General features: G+C 36.8%; 1 long non-coding RNA gene across 1 annotated transcript in view; it reads left to right on the forward strand.

The window, feature by feature from the left end:
* The window catches only part of LOC118907528 (uncharacterized), a 42,692-nt gene that overhangs the window by 18,361 nt on the left and 3,274 nt on the right, over nucleotides 1-21,057 (forward strand). Inside the window, exons 2-3 of the long non-coding RNA XR_005022836.2 lie at nucleotides 1,458-1,596; nucleotides 2,091-2,160. This is a non-coding gene — a long non-coding RNA (uncharacterized LOC118907528). The remainder of the gene's footprint in view (nucleotides 1-1,457; nucleotides 1,597-2,090; nucleotides 2,161-21,057) is intronic.

Below are 21,057 nucleotides of genomic sequence, written 5' to 3' on the forward strand. Positions count from 1 at the left end.
AAGATGGGATAATAGAGCACTACAGAGTAAAATTAGTACCAAGTTGGGGAATGTGTGCTTACTAAGGGCATCATTTGTTGCAGGAGCCCAGAAAGAGGAGCAATTGATGTTGTGGAGTTCAAGAAAGGCTTCACCAGGCATGGAGTCTCTTTATAGCCATAAGGAATAGACCTGAAGGCTATTTGTGTAGCTGAAACGTTTTTTTTAAAACTCTATATCTAAAATAATTTGTATGATTTGTTTTAAAAGCATGTTTGGATTATATTGCTCTTAGTTGTCAGGAGAAAGCTTGAGTTGTTTAATCAAGCATCATCTTTTGAAAAGATTATTTTCAGCAAAATGTTCAAATAAAGTAACCCTATACTTAAATGTTAGTGTTACTCTTGACAAATGAATTTGTCCATCCACTCACTCTACAAACACTAAATGCTTTGTTTTTGAGAGAATGCCAATGATTTTTTCATGTTTAATGTGTTAACTCTACATTCAATATTAGAAATAATAATTACAGGACTCTTCCTTTATTTAGAGAACTTACGTTTCACAGTACTCTATAACTTTCTTATGATACTTAATCTTTAAGTTTTTTGACCTGAAATTAGTCTGATTCCTCCTTTTTCTAACAGGATGGGAAAGTGTTTGCATTTGGAGACAATAGCTGTTGACAGTTGGGATACAGCCCCAGTGCTAAGAAGTGAGGTCTACGACTCGTGGAAAGAGTTGATGGCCTAGTTTAACAGATAGGCTGTGGAAAGTAATAGGCTTTTTTTTTTAGTGTGAATAGAAAGTGTTATATTTTATTACTTAGAACTGATTCACACATAATGTTATCTATCACATGTTAAAATTCTAAAATATGTGACTACTCTTTTTGTAGATCATTTTCCTTCCTGAAAATTTACTTCTTTTAAATATGGTTTAATTTTTCCATTTTTACTTCTTTGTGCTAGACATTTCATTTATTCAACAAGAATTTGTTGGAAGTGTACTGTGTATGGGTTACCTTACCAGGTGCTAGAGGGAGCAGTGAACTTGTAACAAAAGTAGTGTTACCTTCCTACTTAGGTTGGTAAGACAAAATTAAAGTGATCTCATGCAAGCATGATGTATATTTGCATATATAGTCAAAGTTTGGCCTAACCTAATTATGAGGACACTCTGAATATTATCTGCCCAATTCATAAGCAAAAACAAAAAGTCTTCTATTTAAAACACAAATGATAGAAACCATAGTAAAGACTCATCAATAATATTCTATCTTTAAGGGTAGTAATAAGTTAATATTCACCTACCATTTGTTTAGCCACATCATTCAGTACCCTGTAAACCTGACATTATGATAAGGGATCTGGGTACTTAATATAAGATAAATCTGTTATTTTGTGTTAAGACATCATCTTTCTCAAAAAGTGTGAATATATTACATAATACCTTATAATGTATTCTCTCTCCTGCAGTTATCATACCCTGGCATATATGTCTTCACCGCTGGGCGGGTGGTGTCTTTTGGTCTCATAACAAGTTGTACAAGAAGCCCAGCTCCTCCAGAGGCTCTTCCAGAGAACCTTGACATTAGCTGCCTGATTTCTGCTGATGGTATGAGCAGTCCCACTAATTCATGATTTTGTGTTAACCAATGACACTGGAGGAGAAATGCTATTTCAGTTTCCTTTCAAAGAAGTGCATAGAACTGTGGTTCTTTTAGTACTCTTATTTTTAATTTCAATAATACACATTTTTCTTATGCATGATTCCTGGAGTATTTGGTAATCTTTTCTAAAGATTAAGGTAATACTAAAGAAGATCCCAATTTGGTTATTTAAGCATCAGAATGATATGCTTTTATATATTTAATTAAACCTCTTCTAAAGCATGTCAGCCTGGTTTTATTATGCAGGTGTATGGAAAATTAAATATTAAGCTAACTAAATATACAACATATAATCTGATCATGTCTTTTAGGTTGTTTATAGTCAAAATCATTTAGAAGAATATAAATTGCCAATAAATAAGTAAACTTTGCTTGGTAATGCATTTTAGGTGCTTTTACTTCTAAAAGCGATAAGCATGCATTTATGACTTTCCTTTAGATCTGTGGATGTTCAAGTCAAACATATTTTTGCTGGAACATAAGCCAACTTTGTGACAACTTGTCAGCAGGTATCTATTACACTTTCTGCTTCTTTTAAAAATCATTCTTTTCTCTAGATTTCAGAGCAGTATTTGAAATAGGGTATCATTTATATGCATTCAAATGTTTTGCTAAAATAATAAGATGTTTAAATGCCTTTTTAAAAATACTATATAATTTTCACCTCCTCACTTAGCTGCCTAATGGAGGAGAACCCCAAACCCAAATTCATTGCTTTTACCCTAATTTTTTATTATATAATAACATTAATGATGATAATAACAGTAATGATTAATATTAGCTGTAGTAACCATGACTCAGAGACCAAAGTACTCCAAATGAATCAACACATTTAATCGTCATATCAATTCCAACTGGTATTTTTCTCCCATTTTACAAATGAAAAAACTGAGTCTCAGAGAGGTGGGATCACCCAAAGTTGCACTGCTAAGAAGTGGCAGAGATGGATTCAAACCCCAGCAATCTAGCTCCAAAACTTGCACCATGCTCCAGTGCCCCCCGATTGTTAGCAGAGAGGATTTTATTACTATCTTTTGGGGTGAGTTCTAAAATATTTGTATGGAGACAAAAGTATACATAGTTATTTTCTAATTTGTACTTTTTTCCCTTATCAGGAATGTTTTAAACTTGACATCCCTATAGACTCTTACTGTATTCCCTAGGACAGAAAATAGAGGCAAAGGTTTCTGTGCCTCTGGAGTTCGTATTTGGTCACCCTGTTACAACATCCAGTCAGCCCAGCTATGATTGCCTCCTGTATCCCAGGCTTTGCTCTTGTGCCTGGGATAAAAATGAATAATTCCCTCTTTCATCACATTTGGATTCTGCAGGGAAGGACAGGCAATAAACATTGAAATGTAAAATAAGATTGTGTTAGAGAGTGACAAGTGCTCTGAAGAGAATAAAATGGTCCCATTTGGGACTGATGAGCTGGGCTTCTTTAGAAATGTTCGTTGGGAAGACCTCTTAGAGGCTGTGACATTTGAGCACAGACCTTAGCCATGCTTGGGCCCAGAGAAAGAGTATTACAGGTAGAGAGAACCGCACCCAGAATGGCCGTGGGGCAAGAATAAGGTTAGCATGTGTAAGGGACAGAAAAAAGGCCAGGCAGGCAAAGCACAGCAGGAAAGGGTGAAGAGTTATGTGAAACAGAGGCAGGTATATAAGATGGCATCAGTTAGGTGAGATGGGGTCGGTAAGAGGAGAAAGTGCTTCTAGAAAGAAGTAGCGGCCAATCCTGTCACACACTGCTGGGAGGTCAATAAGATGAGCCCAGAGTTTATTTTTGCTTTGTTAAGAGTCACCTCAGAGGAGACAGGCTGAACCCTGCATGTGTGGGGCAGTCAGAGCACAGGAGTGGAGCAGGTGAAGGCAATGACTGCGACAGTCCTGTTTTTCTGTGAAGGAAAGCAGAGAACCATGGCAGGGCTTTGTTGTTGTCTAGAGAGGTGATATTTAGGTGTGCTTGCACGCCAGCAAGAGCGATCCAGAGCAGGTGGGGAAAGTGAGGATGCATGAGACTGAATCACTGCAGAAGCAATGTTGCAGAACAGGAGAGCGAAAGCAGGATCCAGTGTAGAATTTCAGGGTTTGAGCAGAAATATTTATCCCATTCTAATGAGGAACAGTTAAGGTAAGGGCAGGTCAGGGGTGGGCGAGTGATTAGTTCTTGCCTGATTGCTTCCATTTTCTCAGGGATGCACAAGATCCTCATTTGAGAGTCAGTGAAAAGGAGGAGGAGTGTTAGAGGTTTACAAATAAAGGGGAGGTGTGCAAGAGTTGTTCAGACAGTGAGAAAGCAAATGCTGTGGGAAATTACTAGACAGTATTGAGTGCCATTTGAAATTCGTGGTTGTAGACTTAGAGGGAAACCATCAGCCAGCAGTTACATGGCTTTCTCCAGTGGTGTTTCACTGCTTGGTGATTCAATTTGGTAGTAATCATAAGTTGTTTAACTACAGATAGACTTTTGCTAGGTACTATAGGAAGGGACAGAAAAGTTAGAGGTATTTGAAAGGACTGATTATAGTGCTGACCATGGAATCTAAGCTGGGTAAAGAAGACACCAGCAGGGCAATGGATAATGAACAAATAATAGGGTTCATGGGTCGGAGACCCTACTGGGCTCAGAGAGTGCTGGGCTGAGTCTCACTCTAAAGTACCTTAGTCTTTAAGGCTGCTGTAACAAAACACCCAGACTGGGTGACTTACAAAGAGGAGAAATTTATTTCTCACAGTTCTGGGGGCTGGGAAGTCTAGTATCAATATGCCAGAATAATCAATGTTGGTGAGGGCCTGCTTCTTGGTTTCTAGAGGGCTTTCTTCTCGCTGTGTCCTTACATAGGGGAAGGGGCAGAAAGAGCCCTCTGGGATCTCCCATAAGGGTACTAGTCCCATTCCTGAGGGCTCCAATCACCATGACCAATCACCTCCTCAAGGTCCCACCTCCTAATACTGCCAACATTAGGGGTTAGGCCTTCAACATATGAATTTTGGGAGAACACAATTCAGTCCATAACATTCTGTCCCTGCCCCTCACCCTCCAAAGTTTGTGCACTTCTTGCATGCAAAAACATTCATTCCATCCCAACAGACCTCAAAGTCTTAATTCATTCTAACATCCAAGAGTATTTAGAAGGTGGAACAATTATTGATGATTATAAAATACAGTGTATCACCTATATCTAGGCAGTGGTTTTCAACTAGGGGTGCTTTTTGCCCCCCAGGAAACCTTTGGCAATGTCTGAAGACGTTTCAGATTGTTGTAACTGAAGAGGGGCATTTGCATTGGGGCGGCTGCTACTGCCGTCTAGTGAGCCAAGTCCAGGGTTGCTGCTAAACATCCTAGAGGGCACAAGACCACCCCTCATGTCAAGGAATTCTCTGACCCAAAATATCAGTAGGGTCAATTCAGAAACCCTTTTCCAGGGCGTGGGTGGCTGAGGTGGAGCAGAGAAAAAGAGTGGAGATGAGATAAAGAATTAAGAGATCAAGGTGGGAAATAAATTATGTCCATTAATTCTGAAGTTACCAGAATGACAGAAAGATAAACAGCCTGCATGGTGGTGCTGAGGAAGACAGGAGGGTGCTAAGGTTTTCAGTGACTGAAGGGTAGTGACTAGGATGTTGGGAGATGATTACAAAAGAAAGGGAGGCGATGATATAATCTGATGTCATGTACTTCAGAGAAGCCATGTTTGTTTGTTTGTTTTGGTATCGTTAATGTACAATTACTTGAACAACATTATGGTTACTATACTCCCCTTATTATCAAGTCCCCCCCACATACCACATTACAGTCACTGTCCATCAGCATAGTAAGATGCTATAGAATCAGTAGATACTTGTCTTCTCTGTATATCCTGCCTTTCCCGTATTCCCCCCACCCCCTACCGCTACATTATGTGTGCTAATCGCAATGCTCCTTTTCCCCCCTTATCCCTCCCTTCCCACCCATCCTCCCCAGTCCCTTTCCCTTTGGTAACTATTAGTCCATTCTTGGGTTCTGTGAGTCTGCTGCTGTTTTGTTCCTTCAGTTTTTTTCTTTGTTCTTATACTTCACATATAAGTGAAATCATTTGATACTTGTCTTTCTCCACCTGGCTTATTTCACTGACCATAATACCCTCTACCTCCATCCACGTTGTTGCAAATGGTAGGATTTGTTATCTTCTTATGGCTGAATAATATTCCATTGTGTATATGTACCACATTTTCTTTATCCACTCATCTACTGATGGACACTTAGGTTGCTTCCATTTCTTGGCTATTGTAAATAGTGCTGCGATAAACATGGGTGCATATGTCTTTTTCAAAATGGGCTCCTGCATTCTTATCATAAATTCCTAGGAGTGGGATTCCTGGGTCAAATGGTATTTCTATTTTGAGCTTTTTGAGGATCCTCCATACTGCTTTCCACAATGGTTGAACTAGTTTACATTCCCACCAGCAGTACAGGAGGGTTCCCCTTTCTTCACATCCTCGCCAACATTTGTTGTTGTTTGTCTTTTGGATGGTGGCCATCCTAACTGGTGCGTGGTGATATCTCATTGTGGTTTTAATTTGCATTTCCCTGATGACTAGCGATGTGGAGCATCTTTTACGTTCCTGTTGGTCATCTGAATTTCTTCTTTGGAGAAGTGTCTTTTCAGCTCCTCTGCCCATTTTTTATTTGGCTCATTTGCTTTTTTGCTTGTTGAAGTGTGTGAGCTCTTTATATAATTTGGATGTCAACCCCTGATTGTATATGTCATTTATGAATATATTCTCCCATACTGTAGGATGCCTTTTTGTTCTACTGATAGTGTCCTTTGCTGTACAGAAGCTTTTTAGTTTGATATAATCCCACTTGTTCATTTTTGTTTTTGTTTCCCTTCCCCAGGGAGATATGTTCATGAAGAAGTCGCTCATGTTTCTGTCCAAGAGATTTTTGCCCATGTTTTTTTCTAAGAGTTTTATGGTTTCATGGCTTACATTCAGATCTTTGATCCATTTTGAATTTATTTTTGTGTATGGGGTTAGACAATGATCCAGTTTCATTCTCTTACATGTAGCTGTCCAATTTTGCCAACACCAGCTGTTGAAGAGCCTGTCATCTCCCCATTTGTATATCCATGGCTCCTTTATTGTATATTAGTTGACCATATATGCTTGGGTTTAGATCTGGGCTCTCTATTGTGTTCCACTTACTGATCTATGGGTTGTTCTTGTGCCAGTACCAAATTGTCCTGATTACTGTGGCTTTGTAGTAAAGCTTGAAGTCAGGGAGTGTAATTCCCCCTGGCTTATTCTTCCTTCTCAGGATTGCTTTGGCTATTCGGGGTCTTTTGTCATTCCATATGAATTTTAGAACTATTTGCTCTAATTCATTGAAGAAGCTGTAGGTATTTTGATAGGGATTGCAGTGAATCTGTAGACTGCTTTAGGCAGAATGGCCATTTTGACAATATTAATTCTTCCTAGCCAAGAGCATGGGATGAATTTCCATTTATTAGTGCCTCTTTGATTTCTCTTAGGAGTGTCCCATAGTTTTCAGGTTATAGGTCTTTCACTTCCTTGGGTAGGTTTATTCCTAGGTATTTTATTCTTTTTGATGCAATTGTGAATGAAATTGTTTTTCTGATTTCTCTTTCTGCTAGTTTTTAAATATATAGGAATGCAACAGATTTTTGTGTATTAATTTTGTATCCTGCAACTTTGCTGAATTCAAATATTATATCTAGCAGTTTTGGAGTGGATTCTTCAGGGTTTTTATGTACAGTATCATGTCATCTGCAAACAGAGACAGTTTAGTTTCTTCTTTGCCAATCTGGATGCCTTTTATTTCTTTCTGTTGTCTGATTGCCATGGCTACAACCTCCGGAACTATGTTGAATAAAGGTGGAGAGAGTGGGCTTCCTTGTCTTTTTCCGAACTTAAAGGAAAAGCTTTCAGCTTCTAGCTGTTAAGTATAATGTTGGCTGTGGGTTTGTCATATATGGCCTTTATTGTGTTGAGTGACTTGCCCTCTATACCATTTGTTGAGAGTTTTTATCATGAATGGATGTTGAATTTTGTCGAATGCTTTTCCAGCATATATGGAGATAATCTTGTGGTTTTTGTCATGCCTGATAAAGGCTTTCATATGTTACCTTGTGTTCATGAGGTCTGCTCTGTTTGTGAGGTCTGCATGCAGTCTGGTTCAGCCTTCTTTCTTGTTGCTGTTTTAGGGTTAGTTGTAGCAATTATCTATATTTTCATACTATTTATGGTTTTGGGAGGAATTCTCTGTCTCCCCTCTCACGGAGCCATCTTGAATCCTCAACAAATTGGGTATTAGCTATTCTTTAAATGTTTGGTGGAGTTCATCTGTGAAGCCATCTGGTTCTGGAATTTTGTTTGTTGAGAGTTTTTTGAATACCGATTCAATTTTCTTACTGGTAAGTAGTCTGTTCAGATTTTCTGTTTCTTCCTGGGTCAGTCTTGGAAGGTTGCACTTTCCTGGGAATTTGTTAATTTCTTCTAGCTTGTCCACTTTATTGGCATATAACTTTTCACAGAATTCTCTAATAATTCTTTGTATTTCTGTGGCATCATTTGTAACATTTCCTTGTTCATTTCTGAATTTATTTGTGTATTGACTCTTTTTTTCTTGATAAGTCTGGCTAGGGGGCTGTCTATTTTGTTTATCTTCTCAAAGAACCAGCTCTTGGTTTCATTGATTTTTTTCTATTGTTTTTTTCTTCTCTATTTTATTTATTTCTGCTCTGATCTTTATTATGTCCCTCCTTCTACTAACTTTGGATTTAATTTGCTCTTCTTTTTCCAGTTTCTTTAATTGTGAATTCAGTCTGTTTATTTGGGATTGTTCTTGTTTCTTGAGATAGGCCTGGATTGCTATGTACCTCCCTCTTAGAACTGCTTTTGCAGCATCCCACAGATTTTGAACTGTTGTATTTTGTTTTCATTTGCCCCCATGTATTGCTTGATTTCTGTTTTAATTTGTTCATTGATCCATTGATTATTTAGAACCATGTTTTTGGCCAGTGCTAGGAGTTGGAACAGCCAGCCAGTCTGATGACATAGTTCCTTTCACCAAACCCCACTGTCTCAGTGAGTGGAGCTTATCTAGCATCTGTGCCACAAGTGTTACTGTATTATCTATTACTTGCCATGTGTGTGTGTTCCTGGTTGTTGTTTTTTTTTCTTCCTTGAATAATACTAGTTCTACAAGTGTTCCCAGGAACACGATGCCAGAAATAAGCCAAATTAACCAGTCCCTGGCAGAAAAGTGAATGTCAGAGACAAGAGGAAGAACTGAACATGAAATGGCAAAGAAGTGGCTCTGTCTGATAAACTATTAACCATTTTATTTGGTTCTTAAGCCTTAATCATTTTATCCTAGACATAAGAAAGGCTTTGTTGTGAAGACATTTGCATTTTAATTATGATTCTCTTTTACCACCTCTGGTTTGAAGAAGTTATCGACATATTGACATCATTCATCCATCATTTATTTAACAGGAATATTGTGTATGAACAATATCCCAGACACCTAGATAGATGAGGGAGGACTAGAAAGTGAGACACTTTCTATCTCACAGCCTTCAGTAAGGTGGATTGTTTTTATATCTTCATAGTTTATTCTTTGGGATGGACTCCATATGTTTCTGTTTTCAGAAGGATGGATTTTATTTAAATCTAGATGATTTGATAACATCAACTATGAAGGATTTTGGTGAGATTTAGCAGTAACATGCCCAAAGTATATCCAGAATTTGTAAGACTCTTAGGAGAGTAGTTATTTACATTAATGATGATTCCATATCATTAGTTATATATTCAGACATAAGACAAAAGAAGGCATGCTTTATAGTATGTTATGACTTAACCCTTGTTATTACTTTTGCAGTGAAATTATATTTTCATCTCTTGCTTGCCTAACTGCAAGTTTTTAAAAGAAAAGGTAATATTTACATGAGGTTTACTTTCATTTACAACACTGGGGGATATTTAAAATGAGATGTTTTGAATCAGTCATTTTAATTTGTGAATTTTATTATGAACAAAATGTCTAACAGGAAAAACTCTGTAGGTTATTATGGAGTTCTTCCATTTCTTTAAAGATTAGACCACTATAAGTTCTAATTCCTAATTCACGTTGCTCATGTCCTCTGCCCTGCTATCCTTTGCTACCTAATTAGAAGGAATGTTTTTTTTTTTCAGGATCTTTGTATCTACAAGTGATCAGTTCATTCTAACATTGCTTTAGTACTTAAAGGCCAAGTCTGTACTTTGCATTTCTTTGCAGGATCAGTATGGAAAATGTATATTATTTATCTCATCTTTAACTAGTCTCAGTGCTACAGAGAAAAATCTAGCTTCTCTCCTATTTAGTTTGACATTTGATTTGATCCAGTAGTATAAATTATTCCTTTGTGAAAAGATTTGGTCTTCTATTTCTTCCCCTCTCTGTGCTCTCCAATACAGTGCCTGGGAACTGTTAAAAATAAAGTGAGGCAAATTTTAAAATTCAAGAGTTTATTTAAGCAAATGCTGGTTCACATCAGGCAGTACCAAACCTGAAGTGTTTAGGAGCACTCCACCACCAAGAGCCAGGGGAAACATTTATGTAGAGAAGGTACAGCAGCAAAGAAAAGAAATTATTTAATTGTTTAGAGCTTAAAGCTTAGTTGGCTCTTTGTGACTAGATGTCCTCAGGTTTCAATTTCATAACTGTGAGGCATGTATGGGTCTAGATTTTGTTTGTAGAGGTAGGCCACTGAGGCATTAGAGCCATCTAGGTGTAGTGGCCTCCTTGTTTCATTAATTTAAAGTATATAAGGGAGGATAGCAATGTGAAGGGAAGGCACCCTTAGGCTGCCCTCTGCCTTCTCTGGCCTTCTTGCCCTGCCTGTCTGTCTGTAGAAGATAGAACTCATTCTAGTTCTGTTTGGCTAGGTCATGTCTGTTCCTCCCTTGTTGAGTTGACCCCAGGTTGGCTTACTGGTTCAGAAGATAGTTGTGCACATCTTGTACCCATTGCTGGCCACTGAATGGAACTTGCTTATCCCCTGTTGCAGGCATTCCTTGCCCCTTAGCAAATCCCTGTGGTCCCATTGGTTCATAAGCCTTTTCAGTCACACCTCAGAGGACTGGAGGCACTGTTGGGTCCAACAACCTCACTTGGGAACCAGAGAAGCCCAGGGAAGCTAAATGCCATCATTTCCCATTGTCAGCTGATTTAGGCCTGGGAAAAAAATACAATGGTCCAGGATGTATAAAAACAGCAAGGCAAGCCTTCTGAGGTAAGAGATTAAAAGAATCTTAGGGCATAAACTATCTGTTGCTACTTTACACTGAAGAGTTGATGGATTTTTCAGGAAGTTTCTAATAATGAACAATCAAGCCATTTGCATGGGCAGGTGCCTATCAGAATAGTAAATGCTAATAAATACTAAATGCCAATGAAACAGTGGAATCCCAAAGTAATGTAAATGTAGATGGTAAGGTATGTGGTAGGTAGGTAGTTTCAGATCTTAGTGTGCAGGCTGAGTGTGGAGTCAAATGATTTCAGCTCTCAGGCATATAAAATTTTGCTATTATTGCAGCCCAAACTCATTGTACATACTCAAGACATAATAACTTGCTACCTACTCTAAGATAATGTTTTGTAAATTTTTCTTATAAATTGATTTTGAAAATATAAATTTTTCAGAGTAAATTATTTTGAAAGGAGGCAGAAAGTTTGTATCTTATAAATAATAAAACATACAATAAGTAATATAAATTATATATAAATAATATAAATGAATAAGTAGTATAAAATAATAAATAACATATTTGAAGTTTAGAAATATTCATTTCCATCTGTTTATATGGTCTTTTTGCATTTATTGTATCCAAAGAGAATCTGGAGAAAAATTTTTATCGATGTGGACTGTGGGGTAAATTGCAGAATTTACAGAATCTCCCACCAAGCCTTAGCCTTTTATATGTAATACACTGAAAGAAATCAGCTTTTTTGATCCTATTCTAGAAGTTACTTGATTTTGTGACACTATTTTCCTGTATACATCTACTGGCATCCCACAGAAATCATGTTCTTCTGGAAATCTGAAAAAACAAATTGTAAGAACATTAATGTAATAATAATAATAATACATAGTACTGTGCAGTTTATTGTTGCATATATCATCTTAACACTTATGACACTATATTTAAGACTATCTTAAGATCTATTAGATAGAATAAATGATTCTAGCTGCTGTAGCAAACAAGTTTTAAATCTCAGTGGCTTAACATAATGAAAATTTTTTTCCAGATCATAATCCAATGAAGGATGGAGATAGGCACCTAAAAGGGAGGAAAAAATTATTTTCCCTCTACTCATCTTTGTTTCACTGCCTGGGGCCCTGCAAATTAGACTGAGAAAAACAGATTAACAAGAGAAAAACCAACAGTCAGTGAATGTGTGCATCCTGCCCATTACTCAGTGAAGAGTAACCTAAAGGGGTAGTCAGAACTTGGGCTTATGTAACACACTGGCAAAGAATAATTTTATAAAGAAGAGACAAGCCAAAGGAAAAGGACTTTGAGCTCTCAGGGACACTAAATTTTGGAAAGGCACACATATGGGAGAACTGATGATAGATAAGGGGCTAGTTAGTAAAGTCTATATGTGTAGACTGTTTTTAAGTGCTAGATCATATCTGCCAATCAGGCTGTTATCCCCTTTCTGGCACAGAAAGTTGGGGGCAGGACAACAGCTTCACTAGGGAAGTTTATATTCTGTTTTCAGGTGAGGGAAGCCAGAGAGCTCATTCTGTCTGATTCTTTCACTTGCCTTCAGCTCAAAATCATGGCAGAGTGGCATATTTTAGGGCACATATCCTGCTGTCCTTCCTACATCTGCATAGGTTCATTTAGGGGTGACCCTTCTTTCTGGAGTTCTAGGCCCTGGGGCCAGAATTCCTCCAATAGATCTTCTGTGTTTGATTGGCAGGTGAGGAAGAGTATACGGAAGGCCATATGAGAGGTTTCAGGGGCCATGCCTGAGATGTTATATATCCCTTTCACTCACATTCCCTTAGCTAAAACTCAGGCCCTGTCTCCGCCTAACTGTAGGGATGTCAAGAAATGCCATTCTGTGAGCCCCAGATGATGAAACAGGACCGGTGAGGTGAACACATGGCCTTTTCTCTGCCATGATAGCAGTTAGGTCAGATAGATCTGGGTATGGTTCCCTGATCTTTCATGTTAGTATGAATATGCTCATGTGATTTCACTTTTACTTCCTTCATGTACTCCGACATAAAATAGGGAGGATGGCTCTCACATACTTCTTTAGAGGCATTTGGGATGCAAGGAGTGATGGAGTTTGAACAGTAGGTTTTAGGAAAACTAAATGATTATTCTACTTGGAAAATGGTGGAGTGAAACCCCTGGTCCCATAGCTTGTTTCTTACAATACTGTTATCTAAAATATCCTGGGCTTTTTCCTGATCCAATTTCAACTGCAGATACCTATGTGTCTTAGGGACAATCTGCTCAGAGCTCTTCTTGTCATTCTCCACACCAAGAAACACTATCAGTTTTCCTTCTGCTCCAAGAATGTCCTGGATGCATGATTCCAGGAACTGGAGGAGTCCGGTGCTTCCATTTACAGAAGCTATTTGTAAAATGAGTCACCAATCTTCACGAGTCCTGAGTAAGTGTGATTACTTTTATGTCACTTTATTTGTAATCTCAATATGGAATCCCTTTCTAAAGTAGAAGTTGTAGCAAATTTTAGACAGAAGATTTCAAAATACACAAATGTTTAAGTACATAGTATGTGAATTATTGAAAAATAACCTAAAGCAATTATAATCATTACCCTTATCATACGCAGTATGCATAGTATTTTTATTAAGGTATCATTGATACACACTCTTATGAAGGTTTCACATGAAAATCATTGTGGTTACTACATTCACCCATATTATTGAGTCCCTCCCCATACCCCATTGAAGTCATTGGCCATCAGCATAGGAAGATACCACAGAGTCACTACTTGTCTTCTCTGTGCTACACTGTCTTCCCCGTGACCCCCCCCCCACACACCATGTGTACCAATCATAATATCCCTCAATCCCCTTTTCCCTCTCTCCCCACTCGCCCTTCCCCACCCCTCCCCTTTGTTAACCACTAGACAAATAAGAATCATGAGGAGTCAGATGTTTTTTAAAGTAATATGTAAAAGGGAAACATTCGGGATAAAATAACTAGGGATTTAAGGAGTGAGAAACTTTATGAGAACTTAGGATGTTTTGTAATGAACTCCTTTCATTAAGAAAAAGTATGCATCACTGTAGTAGTGAGTAATATTCACTGTAGTTTTATCACATTTTCCACTCCTGATATTGGTTATTTCCTTTTTTTTCTGGATCAGTCTAATGAGGAAGTGATGTTTTTTTGTTTTGTTTTCATTTTAAAAGAATCAACCTCATTTGGTGTTCCTCTTTTCTGTACATGTTTTTTATTCCCTTAATTTATGTTCTTAGATTCTTTACTTCTTGCCTTCTATCTTTTGGATTTGATGTGATGATGGCTTATTTAATCATCCTTTTGGGAAACCTTCTTGAAATCCTTAAGCCCTTCATTAGTCAGAAACTGTATCCTAGATGCCTGTTTACATGTTGCTTTTACCTACTAGACCATGGGTTATGGGCTGGTAATAGATGCCCATGGGCACCCTCCTATTTTTGTAAATAAAGCTTTATTGGAACACATCCACACTCACTTGTTTACATATTGTCTGTGGCTGTTTTGTGCTACAAAATGGCATTGCTGAATAGTTGCACCAAAGACCGTACAGTCCCAAGCTCAAAATATTTACTATCTGGATTTAAGAGTTGATGACTACTATACTAGACAGTAAGCTGTGTGTAAGCCAGGACAATTTTTAGCTTATGTTTTGTCCCATGCCTGACAAGTAGTGTGTGCTAAATTAATATTCATTAATTAGTGGAGAAAAGGTTGAATTTGTCAGAAGTACCTTGGATTTTTATGTTTTTTTTAATTCTCAGGATCTAGAAACTGATTGTAGTAAACCTCTGCCCTAAGAATTGGTTTATTAATCTCCACTGCCAACATCTAATGCCTTTTAAATATTTATGAAAATTAGAGAAATTATAAATTAAAAAATGGAAGTTTTATAGAACTCTACATCATCATTGACAAATGCAGTGGGTTTATACAGCTCTATCCTGATTATACTGTATATATATATATATATATATATAATATAATAAATTAAATAATTTATTGATAGAAAATGAAATTCACTAGTCATATTTTCTTTAAGGTAAACAAAGCTAACTATCAACTATCAGAAAATACTTTCCACATAAATGAAATCTCTGATTTGTTGGACTTTCACATAAAGAGAAAACTTTTCTTTAGGAATAACAACCTACTAAGAAAAACATTTTTACTTCTGAGTTTTCACATTTTAAGGGGGATACATCAGTAGCTATTGTAGGTATCTTTTGATAAATCAAGATTTGAAAAATTTCCTCGTTGCATTGCTGATTTGAGTTAGTGATTACTGAAAACTGAAAACATCTTATACTCACAAGTCAAATGGATTTTCTTAGAAATTCATGTCTAGGTGATTTGAATTCTTAAAAACAGATTCGAAAAGTATAGAAGGAAATAATTTAAGGTGATGAGGTGAAGGAATAAAGTTCTTTTAATGATCAAAACTGTTATCTCTAATTTTTTTAGATACCTGCGCAAAATAGTATTCTCATTATTTTCAGTGATTTTCCATTTATCTTTAATTTGCTGCCCCAAATTAAATTACTGTATGCTCATTCCCTTAGGAAACTGCTGGTATGTATGCCTTACTTTTTTTTAATATGTAGAATTTCAAACATATACAAAATAGAGATGATGGTATAATGAACCCATCACAAAGTTCCAGCAGTCATCAACATTTTGCCACACTTCCTTCATCAACCACTTTTGCTGTTTTTGTAGTCGTTACTATTTACACTGAAGTATTTTAAAGCAAATCCTAGGCCCAATTTCTTTTCACCTCTCCATTCTTTTGTTCACTATTTCTGGTAAAACAACCAGATGCATCAGTGGATTTAGGTGGTAACCACATGATTGTGCCACTGAAATGTTTTCCTCCAACCTTCACTTCATAATTCCATCCATTGTTTTGGTTGAAGTTTGCAAAATGGTGATACTTAAAATTTTATCTTTCCTTCCAAAGTTATTAACCAAATTCTGTAAAGAAGAACTTTTCCTCATTAATGAGGCCACTTGGCTACCCTGAAGAATCATTCACATAGGAAGGTAGAATAATGCTTAACCTTTTTCCTTAATAATTAAATATTGCCAAATTACTGTATATAGAGATCATACCAATTCATGTTACTACCAGCACTATATGAAATGCCTCTTTCCACACTTTTACCAAAGCAGAGTGTTACTAAACTTTGTGATCTTTTTCAGTTTGATGAGTTAATCATATTTAATTTGTTTCTCATTGTTCAATAGTGACTGAATCATCACTTTGTTTAGACACTATATCCACTTTTTTCATACTATGAGCAATACTGAAATGATCTAGTAATTGCTCTTTCTCTCTCCCTCCCTCTCCCCCCTTTCTTTTATTAAGGAATCATTGATATACAATCTTATTAAGGTTTCATATGACCAACATTGTAGTTATTACATTCACCCATATTCTCAAGTCCCCCCACACGCACCCCACTTCAGTCACTGTCCATCAGCATAGTAAGATGCTAGAGTAACTACTTGTTATCTCTGTGCTATACTGCCTTCCCCGTGACCTCCCTACATTATGGGACTATAATGGCTAGTCCCTTCTTGGAGTCTGTGAGTCTGCTGTTGTTTTGTTTCTACAGTTTTGCTTTGTTATTGTACTCCACAAATGAGTGAAATCATTTGGTACTTATCTTTTTCCTCCTGGCTTATTTCACTGAGCATAATACCCTCTAGCTCTATCCACGTTGCTGCAAATGGTAGGATTTGTTTTCTTTTTATGGCTGAATAATATTCCATTGTGTATATGTACCACATCTTCTTTATCTATTCATCTACTGATGGAAACTTAGGTTGCTTCCATATCTTGGCTATTATGAATAGTCCTGCAGTAATCATAGAGGTGCATATGTCTTTTTGAATCTGAGAACTCGTTTTGTTTGGGTAAATTCTTAGGAGTGGAATTCCTGAGTCAAATGGTATTTCTATTTTCAGTTTTTTGAGGACTTCCATATTGCTTTCCACAATGGTTGAACTAATTTACATTCCCATCAGCAGTGTAGGAGGGCTCCCCTTTCTCTGCATCCTTGCTAGCATTTGTTTTTCCTTATCTTTTGGATGTTGGCTATCCTAACTGGTGTGAAGTGATATCTCATTGTTTTAATTTGCATTTCCCTGATAATTAGCGATGTGGAGCATCTTTTCATGTGCCTGTTGGCCATCTGAATTTCTTTTTTGGAGAAATGTCTGTTCAGATCCTCTGCCTATTTTTTGATAGGGTTATTTGCTTTATGGGTGTTAAGGTGTGTGAGTTCTTTATATATTTTGGATGTTAACCCCTTATTGGATATGTCATTTACAAATATATTCTGCCACACTGTAGATGCCTGTTTGTTCTGCTGATGGTGTTCTTTGCTGTACAAAAGCTTTTTAGTTTGATGTAGTCCCACTTGTTCATTTTTGCTTTTGTTTACCTTGCTTGAGGGGATGCGTTCAGGAAGAAGTTGCTCATGTTTATATTCAGGAGATTTTTGCCTATGTTGCCTTCTAAGAATTTTATAATTTCATGCCTTACATTCAGGTCTTTGATCCATTTCAAGTTTACTTTTGTGTATGTAGTTTCAATCTCTTACATGTAGCTGTCCAATTTTGTCAACACCAGTTGTTGAAGAGGCTTTTTCCTATTGTATATTCATGGCTCCTTTATCATATATTAATTGACTATAAGTGCTTGGGTTCATATCTGGGCTCTCTATTCTGTTCCATTGATCTATGGGTCTGTTCTTGTGCCAGTACAAATTGATTACTTTTGGCTTTGTAGTAGAGCTTGAAGTTGGGGAGCATAATCCCCCCAGCTTTATTCTTCCTTCTCAGAATTGCTTTGGCTATTCAAGGTCTTTTTGGTTCCATATGAATTTTAGAACAATTTTTTTTAGTTTATTGAAGAATGCTGTTGGAATTTTCATAGGGATTGTACTGAATCTATAGATTGCTTTATGCAGGATAGCCATTTTGACAATAATAATTCTCCTTATCTATAAGCATAGAATGCATTTCCATTTATTGGTCTTGTAGTATTCAGAGTAAAGGTCTTTCATGTCCTTGGTTAGGTTTATTCCTAAGTATTTTACTCTTTCTGATGCAATTCTGAATAGAATTGTTTTCCTGATTTCTCTTTCTGCTTGTTCATTTTTAGTATATAGGAATGCCACAGATTTTTGTGTATTAATTTTGTATCCTGCAACTTTGCTGAATTCAGTTTTAATTCTAGTAGTTTGGGGTGGATTCTGTAGGATTGTTTTATGTACAACATCATGTCATCTGCAAATAGAGACAATTTAACTTCTTCCTTACCAATCTGGATGTCTTTTATTTATTGTGTTTTCTGATTGCTGTGGCTAGGACCTCCAGTACTATGTTGAATAGAAGTGGGGAGAGTGTGCATCCTTGTCTTGTTCCCAATCTTAGAGGAACAGCTTTTCACTGTTAAGTATGATGCTGGCTGTGGTTTGTTATATATGGCCTTTATTATGTTGAGGTGCTTGCCCTCTATACACTTTTTGTTGAGAGTTCTTATCATGAATGGATGTTGAATTTTGTTGAATGCTTTTTCAACATCTATGGAGATGAACATGTGGTTTTTGTCCTTCTTTTTGTTGATGTGCTGTATGATGTTGATGGATTTTTAAATATTGTACCATCCTTCCATCCCTGGAATAAATCCTACTTGATCATGATGGATGATCTTTTTGATGTATTTTTAAATTCAGTTTGCTAGTATTTTTTTTTTTAGTATTTTAGCTTCTACGTTCATCAAGGATATGGGTCTGTAATTTTCTTTTTTTGTGGTGTCTTTGACTGGTATTGGTATTAGAGTGATGCTGGCCTCATAGAATGAGTTTGGAAGTACTCCCTTCTCTTCTACTTTCTGAAAAACTTTAAGGAGGATGGGTATTAATTAGGTCTTCTCTAAATGTTTGATAAAATTCAGCAGTGACGCCATCTGGTCCAGGTGTTTTGTTCTTAGGTAGCTTTTTGATTACCAATTCAATTTCATTGCTGTTAATTGGTCTGTTCAGATTTTCTTTTTCTCCCTGGGTCAGTCTTGGAAGGTTGTATTTTTCTAGAAAGTTGTCTATTTCTTCTGGGTTATCCAATTTTTTAGCTATAGATTTTCATAATATTCTCTCATAATTCTTTATATTTCTGTGGTGTCCATTGTGATTTTTCCTTTCTCTGTTTATGTGTGTAGATTCCCTTTTTTTCTTGATATGTCTGGCTAGGGGGTTATCTATTTTGTTTCTTTTCTCGAAGAACCAGCTCCTGGTTTCATTGATTCTTTCTCTTGTTTTCTTCTTCTCAATTTTATTTATGTCTATTCTGATCTTCATTATGTCCCTCCTTCTACTGACTTTAGGCCTCATTTATTCTTCTTTTTTTAGTTGGATTAATTGTGAGTGTTGACTGTTCGTTTGGGATTGTTTTTCTTTCTTGAGGTAAAACTGTATTGCTATATATTTTCCTCTTAGAACTGCTTTCACTGAATCCCACTGATTTTGGGGTGTTGAGTTATTTTCATTTGTCTCCATATATTGCTTGATTTCTGTTTTTATTTGATCATTGACCTATGGATTATTTAGAAGCATGTTGTTAAGCCTCCATGTGTTTGTGGGCTTTTTTTGTTCTTTGCATAATTTATTTCTAGTTTCATACCTTTGTGGTATGAGAAGCTGCTTGGCACAATTTCAATCCTTCTGAATTTACTGAGGCTCTTTCTGTGGCCTTGTATGTGATCTATTTTGGAAAATGCACTTGAGAAGAATGTGTATCCTGCTTATTTTTGTTTTAGTGTTCTGTAGATGTCTGTTAGGTCCATTTGTTCTAATATGTTGCTCAGTGCCTCTGTCTTATTACATATCTTCTGTCTGGTTGATCTGTCCTTTGGAGTGAGTGGTGTGTTGGTCTCCTAAAATGAATGCATTGCATTCTATTTCCCCCTTTAATTCTGTTAGTATTTGTTTCACATATGTAGGTGCTCCTGTGTTGTGTGCACAGATATTTATAATGTTTATAGCCTCTTGTAGAACAGACCCCTTTATCATTATGTAATGTCCTTCTTTGTCTTTTGTTACTTTCTTTGTTTTGAAGTCTATTTTGTCTAAGTACTGCAACTCCTGCTTTCTTCTCCCTATTATTTGCATGAAATTTTTTTTCCATCCCTTCACTTTTAGTCTGTGTATGTCTTTGGGTTTCAAGTGAGTCTCCTGTAGGCAGCATATAGATGGGTCTTATTTTTTTTCCATTATGTAACTCTCTATCTTTTGATTGCTGTGGTCAGTCCATTTACATTTAGGGTGATTATTGATAGATATGTATTTATTGTCATTGCAGGCTTTAGATTTGTGGCTTCCAAAGTTTCAAGGGTAGCTTCTTTACTATCTAACAGGTTGACTTAAGTTGCTTAGTATACTATTTCAAACACAATATAATGGTTCTTTTTTCCCCTCCCTTCTTTTTCTTCCTCCTCCACTCTTTATATATTAGGTATCATATTCTGTACTCTTTGTGTATCCCTTGACTGACTTTGGCAATGGTGGATTTAATTTTGCATTTGGTTAGTATTTAGTTGGTCTACTTCCTTTGCTGTGGTTTTATTTTCTCTGGTGACAGCTATTTAGCCTTAGGCATACTTACATCTATAGCAGTCCCTCTAAAATACACTATAGAGATGTTTTGTGGAAGGTAAATTCCCTCAACTTTTGCTTATCTGGAAATTGTTTAATCCCTCCTTCAAATTTAAATGATAATTTTGCCAGGTAGAGTATTCTTGGTTAAAGATCCTTCTGTTTCATTGCAGTAAATATATCATGCCACTCCCTTCTGGCCTGTAAGGTTTTTGTTGAGAAATCTGTTGAAAGCCTGATGGGTTTTCCTGTGTATGTGATCTTTTTTCTCTCTCTGGCTGCTTTTAATACTCTGTCCTTGTCTTTGATCTTTGCCATTTTAATTATTATGTATCTTGGTGTTGTCTTCCTTGTGTCCCCTGTGTTGGGAGATCTGTGCACATCCATGGCCTGACAGACTATTTCCTTCCCCAGATTGGGGAAGCTTGCAGCAATTATTTCCTCAAAGATTCTTTCTCTCCC

Source organism: Manis pentadactyla, chromosome 5 (genome assembly GCF_030020395.1).
Source record: "Manis pentadactyla isolate mManPen7 chromosome 5, mManPen7.hap1, whole genome shotgun sequence".
Taxonomy (NCBI): domain Eukaryota; kingdom Metazoa; phylum Chordata; class Mammalia; order Pholidota; family Manidae; genus Manis; species Manis pentadactyla.